This window comes from Chinchilla lanigera, unplaced genomic scaffold, assembly GCF_000276665.1.
Source record: "Chinchilla lanigera isolate Chin_1 unplaced genomic scaffold, ChiLan1.0 scaffold00035, whole genome shotgun sequence".
NCBI classification, from domain to species: Eukaryota; Metazoa; Chordata; class Mammalia; order Rodentia; family Chinchillidae; genus Chinchilla; species Chinchilla lanigera.
Window position 1 is genome coordinate 11,797,922 of NW_004955436.1, and position 8,514 is coordinate 11,806,435.

General features: G+C 37.1%; 1 protein-coding gene across 1 annotated transcript in view; it reads right to left on the reverse strand.

Moving 5' to 3' along the window:
- The window catches only part of Epb41l2 (erythrocyte membrane protein band 4.1-like 2), a gene marked incomplete in the record, with an annotated part of 155,239 nt that extends 147,338 nt beyond the window's left edge, over positions 1–7,901 (reverse strand). Inside the window, 1 exon segment of the mRNA XM_013516681.1 lies at positions 7,824–7,901.
- Positions 7,902–8,514: the final 613 nt, after the last annotated feature.

An 8,514-nucleotide genomic window follows, 5' to 3' on the forward strand; every position in this document is an offset into this window, starting at 1 on the left:
ATAAATGTATAATTAAATCTAATTTAGCATTGTGAACATTAAAATACCACACTGTCTAAGAATATTAACGCCATACTGAAGGAGCTTTCAAAATGTTATGTCTTCATAAACATGAGAAAAAAAGATCCTACGGTCTCTAAAGCATACACCAAGTTGTTGTCTAAGTAAATTATACCAGTAAATGATACCAGTCCCATGGAAATTCTTTACAGCACACTACCTAAGTACATATTTATATTTTATTCTCTTCACTATTCTCTCCAATAGTAATCAGATGGTTCAAATACTAGAATTATTTAATGCAATGTTCCTCACTCTGAAATAATCTGAACTTGCCAGGTCTTTATTCCTTGTGTCCTCCATTCTCCACACTTGCTATAAAATTCTTGTTGCATTTCTGACTGGCCAATTCACTCGGCGTACACCATGACAGCTCAACTTAACTGGACAAGACTGCAAAGAATTTTGCAAAGCTATTGCAGTTCTCTGGGTAATCAGTTGCTTTTACCAAAAAACAAATGTTTCAGCTTTCCCACCTCCCAATCAGTGTAAGTCATCAGTGATAGCAAAGAAAAGGAAATACTAAACAGGAAAAAAAATGTTATTTTGTTTGGGTATTTTCCTCCCTCATACTTCTTTTTCCTTTCCAAGCTTCTGAAAAGAAACATAAGATGATTCCTTAGAATTTCTTTTGATGCACTACATTTAAAATATCAAGCAAATGTTGAAGCTTTCAGTGTTTTGCTTACGACTGAAAAGCGTAAGCATTTACTGTTTAATTTGTAAAAACCTGGAAATAACACGCTCATCACACTTAAGCATTTGTGAAAAGGCAGTTTTGGAACTTTCCACTAATCAAAGTCTGAAGAATCACCTGACTAAACAGTACATTAGTCACTGTTTTTTCCAAAGTTAAATCTACATTCTACAGCTTTATCCTATGGAAGTAAGTTTTTAAAACATACAGATGAGATTAGAGCTATCACAGTGCTCCTTTTAAATTGCCAAGTTAACTCCAGAAATTAAACGTTCATTTTTCTCCATGGAACTCTGAATATGATTCACATATCAAAGAATAGCTTAAATTGTATACATTTACTCTGGAAACTTAAGGGACACTTATCAAATTACAAAGCTATTGCCTAAACATTACAGTGACACTGAACTGCTACCAAACAGCCAGAAGTCAATCTTTAATAACAGGCCACAGCTGTTGGTGCCACAGTACGTAAGCTTGAACCAAAGTCTGGCTGTTCAGAGCCCTTTATCCAAAGAGACCCCTGCAAGGAGGTCTTCTGGAGCTTTTCCTATGCAGCAGTGGCCCTATACAAGAACGATTAACTTCAATAAGGACAACTGGGTTGCAGCCATCCACAAACTTCACATGGACACTCATAGTTACACTAAAAACTGTTTGGAACTGTTGTTCTCAGCTCTTCAATTATTTTACCAAAAGGCTCAGGGTTCTACCATTAGCTGGTCCCTACCAGGCCTTATGCACAACCAAATGAAAGACCAGAGGCTCACCAAAGCAGTGATTTGCTCAAGAACAAAGCCAGCAAGAAGCAAGGCTGAGCCCCTGCAGCACCTGACGCCTTCCTAACCACTGGGCCCCACAGCCTCACAGAGCACACTGGCTCCACGGCCCTCACCTCCACCTCACCTGTACCTCCGGCTCTCACCATCGCGTCTCCAATGCTTAGTTTTTAAGTGTTTCAAAGCCTGAGCAGGTGTCCATAAATTTCCCACCCCTCCCCCACAAAAAACCAGAAATTAAATTGCTGGTTTAAATACTCAACTTAAAAAGCAATTTCCCTAAATGTCCCTTTGGACTAATGCATAACAATGTAGGCAAAGACATAATAAAAATGAGAAAATATGCACACACTTAGTGAAAGGCCATAATAGAGTAAGCTACTTAAGTGATTAAAAAGGGACCTTCCCTCAAAAAAAGTAATAAAAAAACCTGACTAGATACTCAAGGTTCCAAGAAAAAGAAATAGTAAACTCAGCAGAAGATGTTTATACCACATATTATGCCTAACATGTCAAAGAACACATGCTAGGCTCAAAGTATTTAAATTATCTTATTTAATCAATTCAAATTTTTACTAATTATTGAAATTAATTCTTACCCAATGTATCCTGATTTTTTCATTTAATTTTTGTTATATGAACTGCCTCTAAAAAGAATTTATATGCATACTATCTGGAAATGTATAACTGCAAGCAGTTATAAGCAAAAGAAATAAATAATCCAACCTGTGAGACATTAATTATATCCACCCCCAAAATCAACCTTCTGACCATGAAGCACTCATGCTTCTAGTTTCACCTTTCTCCAATTCTGAAGGCAAAAGTAAAGTATACACAAAAACTAGGAAAAGAGCTATTTTAATATGAACATTGGTAGAAAATAACATTTTCTTTTTTAAATGTCATGAAATAATTTCTTGAAGAGGATGTAGCTTTTACCACAAAGGATATATGTTATAAAAGGGAAAGGAAACAAGACATTTGTTTAAACACCAAATCGCAAGTGATTTTTATTCTTAAGATGTCCCTAAATACATATTTGAAAAAAACACTCAAATGCTTACCAGATAAATCCATGAAGCATGTATTTATTTTATCACTTAGATGCCTACATTTTATCACATCAAGAACCATAGAAGCGGCCTTCACAAAGCATAATGATGTCTTAACCAGGGACTCTGAGTTTAGAAAGCTGTGAAAGGGGGCTGGGGTATACCTCAGGGGTAGAGTGCTTGCCTACCTCGTGCAAGGCCCTGAATTCCATCCCCACCACCTAGATGAGAGCAAGCTACCGGTGGAACAATAAGGTTTCATCTTTCCTTCATTTTCTTTCAAAATACAGCAGTATTTATCTCCTTTCTGCTCCTGAGGATGTACAGGGAATAGACAAAATACTTTTGGTTCTCCTGAAGACAAGTGCTACATAAACCTTGGCTTCATGACTCAAAACCTGGCTTGCACAGGTCAAAAGCATCTCAATGAGCCAAAGTAACAAAATAACAAATGGTATCACTGAATTTACAAAGCACTTCTGAATTTACACTTTAATGTCAAGAACCAGTGGCAGGGCCAGGCTACTATCATCCCAGGATATTACAGGTTAAGTGCACTTGCAAGGTTAATTTACCAAGTATAGACTCCGAAAATCCCAAAGTCTACTTACTACAACCCTTTATCCCTCGGTCACAGAAGAATTTGCATTTGTGAGAAACCATATGAAACAAGACCTTTCCCTATCTACAAATCATTCTAAAATAATAACTATAAGCTAACAATTTTTATATACCAAAGTTGAGGTAAGTATACTTACCATATCATGGCACCACCTTATTCAATGATACATTTGAGAATCAAGAGCTAGTACTCAGTAATAGAAACAACAAATCAATTCAAAATTGGGCAAGGGCCTCAAACAATTATGTCTCCTGAGAAAATATACAAATGATGATTAAGTACACGAAAATATGCTCACACCACCAAATAACAAAGAAATACAAACCAAAACCACAATGACATACCACCTCACATCCATTAAGATGGCTATTATTTAAAAGGATAGGGCAGGTAAGTGTAGGCGATGATGCAGAAAAAAATGGAATCCTCGTGAATCACTTGTGGAACCGTAAGTGCAAAACGGTACAGCTATTGTAGAACACAACCTGATGGTTCCCTCAAATATAAGAACTATGTGCGGCCAGGCATGTTGGCACACACCTATAATCGCAACACTTACAAGGCCGAGGCAGGAGGATTACAGCAAGTTCAAGACCAACCAGGGCGACATAATGACTCCCCCTGTCTCAAAAAAAATAAGAACTATATTATCCAGCAATTCCACTTGTAGGTATACACCCAAAAGAACCAAAAGGACTCATTGTACAAAATGTTCATAGTAGCAATATTCACAACAGCAAAAATGTATAAATGATATAAATGCCCATCAACTGGATAAACAATAATAAAATAATCACCTTTCAAAAGGAAGAAAATTCTGACACATGCTACAAGACAGATGAACCCTGAAAACGTTATGCTAACGGAAATAAGCCAAGTAAAAAAAGATTGTATGATTCCACCTATTGAAGTACCTAAAATAGGCAAGCTTCTAGAGACAGAAAGCAAAACAAAGTTACCAAGGTCTGCAGGAGAAAGGGGAAGAAGTTATTACTTAACAGATATAAAGTCTATGTTTAGAATGATGAAGAAGTTCTGGAAATAGTGGTGATAGTTGAACGCTGTGAATATACTCAATGCCACTGAACTGTACATTTACAAATGGTAAATTTAATTTTTACTTTGGTCTAACTTTGGTATATCTTTACATATATTTTCACCACAAAAAGATAAAACTCAGGCACAGCACCTGCCTGGCAAGTGTGATGTCCTGAATTCAATTTCCAGTAAAAAAAAAAAAAGATTATATCTGTTTTCATGAGAAGCCACTTTGAAGATATCAATATGTAATACAACCACCATTGTTAATTCCCTACCACTTTGTTTGTAACTCTGTATTGTCTGTATTGTGCTTGTGATATGTTGTAAAATGTTGTATGTCTGTTAATGTTTCCCTCCTTTTATCTTTAAAATTAAAAAAAATTTAAAAAATTAAAAAAAAGATAAAACACAGGGGCTAAATCTATAGTATCAACAATTACTTGAAGATATAAGCACTTATAACTATTAAAACATTCCCTAATAAATTCGGTGAGCCATCCATCAAGATGCCAGCTTCCAAATACTTTTCACGGTGTAGTAGTATCGGAAACTAATGCAAGAGACCTACTTTTCCAACTAAATGAGGGAAATATTAATTATGATCTTGTTTCCACCAGAAACTGTGAGTTTGGTATCTGAGATCAGTAAACACAATGGAGGGAGGAGAGGATGATAAAACCTAACTCCTTTAAGTTAGAAATGAAGAAGATGAAGCCTAGTGTTACTTTTTCAGGACCACACAACCAGTTCATGATAAAGTAATGACTAGAACAACTCAGGCTGTTTCTGTTCTCCTAGACAGTGTTCTTCGAACACTTAGTTCTACTTGAACAAATCACTTACTCTCATTCTTCAGACAGACAGCATTCATTTTAAAATTCAAATCTCTTGAAAATTACACTGCAAAGATCACTCAACAACTCTTGAATCTGAGTTAATTCCCATACTCCCAGTCACTAAAGAATGAAGTTGGCACAATATGCTACGGGGGTTAATTCAGAAGAACAAAGCCAACTGAGTTCAAATCCTTAAAAAATGGGAAATCTATATGACTTAACAGCTTCTCTTTCCTAACAGGCAAAAAGGACAAAAGACTGTTCACACCTAACTGCATGACTACAAAAGCACAATTACTCACACTCTCCACGTCCAAAACAAAATGCACTTGCACAGCGTAAGCCTCCCACTAAACTAGAAGTCTTCAGTGAAGGAGAGGATGCTCAAGACCCTAAGTTGACGCAGGCAGGCAGATTTCTCTTGGTAGAAAGACTCATCTTACATGGAAAGGTATTTGTTAGCACTCTGTAGCAAGAACAGTTTCTGGAGTACTTAAAGGAAATACCAACTACAGTGATGAATAAGGCCAGAAACAAAAATGTGCAACTGAGACGCTACCACAAACTCTTACAGGGAAATAAATGTTCATCGTGCTTCAACCACCAAATAAGGGAAGCTACAGAATTCAGTTGCCCACATCATCCCGCTGACACTTCAGTTCCATCCCTTTGCTCTTCTCAGACCGAGTGTCTCAATGCAGTCCTACACTTGAACTTCTCTCCCCTTCTGCTCCATCCCCACTTGATCTTCCTCCCCCAATGTCTTGACCTTCAAAATGTGGTCAAAAGTACACATCCTTCCAAACAAAGTCAACAAATAAATAATTTTACTATGTTCTATTATGTTAAATGCTGTAAGATACGAAAGACATTAGTGACCGGTCCTTGTTATCAAGAGCCTTACAACCCAGTGGAAAACAAAAGAGGTTTACATGTATACAATGCAGAGTACAGCAGGCACAGAAGAAATTACAATACAGTTTAGATGAGCCTGATTCTAATCAGACCTAAGTTCCAATCTAAGTCTGACTTTTAAGACTTTACATCTCTACACTCCAGTTTCCTTATTTCTATCATGTGGAAAACAGTATCCTGTTGTGTGGGTATGGGGTAAAATGAGGTAATGAGTGTATTTGTCAGCCCAAGGTCTAACACAAAATAAGCACTCATTACCAATGTCAGTGTTGATTAGTACAACAGAAAACATGAAAACTGCCACAATACAATAAAGGACCACAGCTTGGAGGCCAGAACAGATCCTCTAGCTGAAGTGATTAGAGACCGTTTAAAGGAAACAGCAGACTCTCAGCTGCATCTTAAAGAAAAAAGACCCTGTGAAAAGTGAACAAAGTGACATTAGTGGTAACCTGGGTTTTAAACTAGTTTGCTCTGTGCATGGGGAGTCATTTAAAGTTTAAAGGCTCTAGTTTTTCATTTAGAAGTTAAAAGCCTCAATTAAAGGAGATACAATATTCTGGAACGTCTTAAAATTGTGAAAAACAGCTGTACAGAAGGCAGAAAACAATCATGTGGAATGCGCACAGGATCCGATAGGGCTGGAGGAGAGGACATGAACTGTTACTTTTTACTTCCCCCATAGATGCAAGGGAGCTACAAGAGGTCATAGAGTAAAGGAGTAGCGTAATTAAACAAGAACCAGCACTTTAAAAAGCAGAAGGACACGATAATAGCATGTGGGTAAAATGAACTAGAAAATGGAGACGAACGGGATGAAAACCAAGAGACTGAAAGGATGGGACTCAGTCATGCTGAGTATGGGATGGGAAACGGCAGCTAGAGTGAAATTTACAAATACTCACTTGCCCCAAGTCTTTAACCAAAAGCAGAGCTTAGAGAACTGTCTTGCCAGCCATGGTGGCCCTTGCCTTTAATACCAGCTCCTGAGAAGCTGAGGCAGGAGAATAACCATGCATTCCAGGCCACCCAGGCCTACACACCGTTGAATTCAAGGACAGCCTGGAATACATAACACGGCTGACTCAAAAACACCCAAAAGAATAAAGAACGGAGAGGGGAGAGGGGAGAGGGGAGAGGGGAGGGGGAGAAAAGAAAAGAGGAAAGGAGAGGACAAGACAGGACAGGACAGGACAAAGAAAAGTCATCTAAAGTCTCTTAGATTTCAGTCCTTCATAAAATAAAATCTGTATCGCTACCAAATCTGTAATTCTATCATTCTGACACAACTGACTTTGACTGGAGTCAGGCTTTCCTTTTTGTTTTTGTAAATAAGAGCCAAATGATTTCAATGTACTGTCTAAGAAAACTGAACATTTACAGGTTAACAGGACATCTGAGCAGACCGGAAGCAATGAGATGGGATTCTAGGACACCACATTTTTCTACAAGCTAAAGGAAGCCACCCTTTCCATGGAGAGCACAGGAAAGCACTGGGGAGAGAGAAAAGTAGATGCCCTCAGATGATCATCACCACTTCTCCACCCAAGCATCTGTCTCAAGTCAACTCATTGTTATTATCACTTTAGAAGTTTCTGTACAATAAAAACATCAAAATCAGATAATACAGTCACTTATTCCAAAGCCAGCAAAAATTTTCAAGTCTAAATTTCATTGCAACTCCCATTTCATTTACTTGTTTTTGTTCATTTCTCCAATACCTACAGAATCAGTGCAAACACATTAGTAAAAGAGGATTTCTGCCCTTTAAAAAGTTACATATACGTAGTTGGAAAAAATGACAGGATTTTAAGAGCCAACCTGGTAAGTGCCATTAAACTTCCTAGGAGACACAGAAGACAGAGGTCTCATGAGAATCAGAAAAGACTCCACAGAAAAGCTGACATCTGAACTGTGCCTTGAATGATGAGTCACAGTCACAGGAATCGAGGCTTGACAGAACTGGCTCTAAGGAAGCACATAAATATTCATCACTTAAGGGGGAAAAGATTTTAAAAATCACTCTCAACTATCATTTTTTATAATTTCCTTTTCTCAAAAAAAGGTTATTAATCATTACACTTTAAAAAGCCAAAATATTTCAGGATCATACTCATGGAGAAAAATCTTCAACAATTTCCAGTAATAGTTCAGGGAAGAATAAGGGTTTTATCAAGTGTTAATGTCCTTTAAAAGTACACCTTATGTCAAAACAAATCAAATATATGTGCAAAAAGATAATAAAAACTGCTACCACTGTGTGTATGTAAAGGAAAGATCTTCATTAGGATATTTTTTTGTTTTAACTGAGCTGACTCTAAATCATTCCTAAATAAGCAAATTTATCTTATATATTCCTTGTCAGATGCCTCACATCCTTTTCATAGGTAATATAGAAAATAACTTCTCTACATACACTCACTTATATTTTTCATGTAAGAAACAGTGGTGACTAGACTCATACGAAGAACAATTCAGAACAAATTTCAACTGCACTAATTCACAATTCATT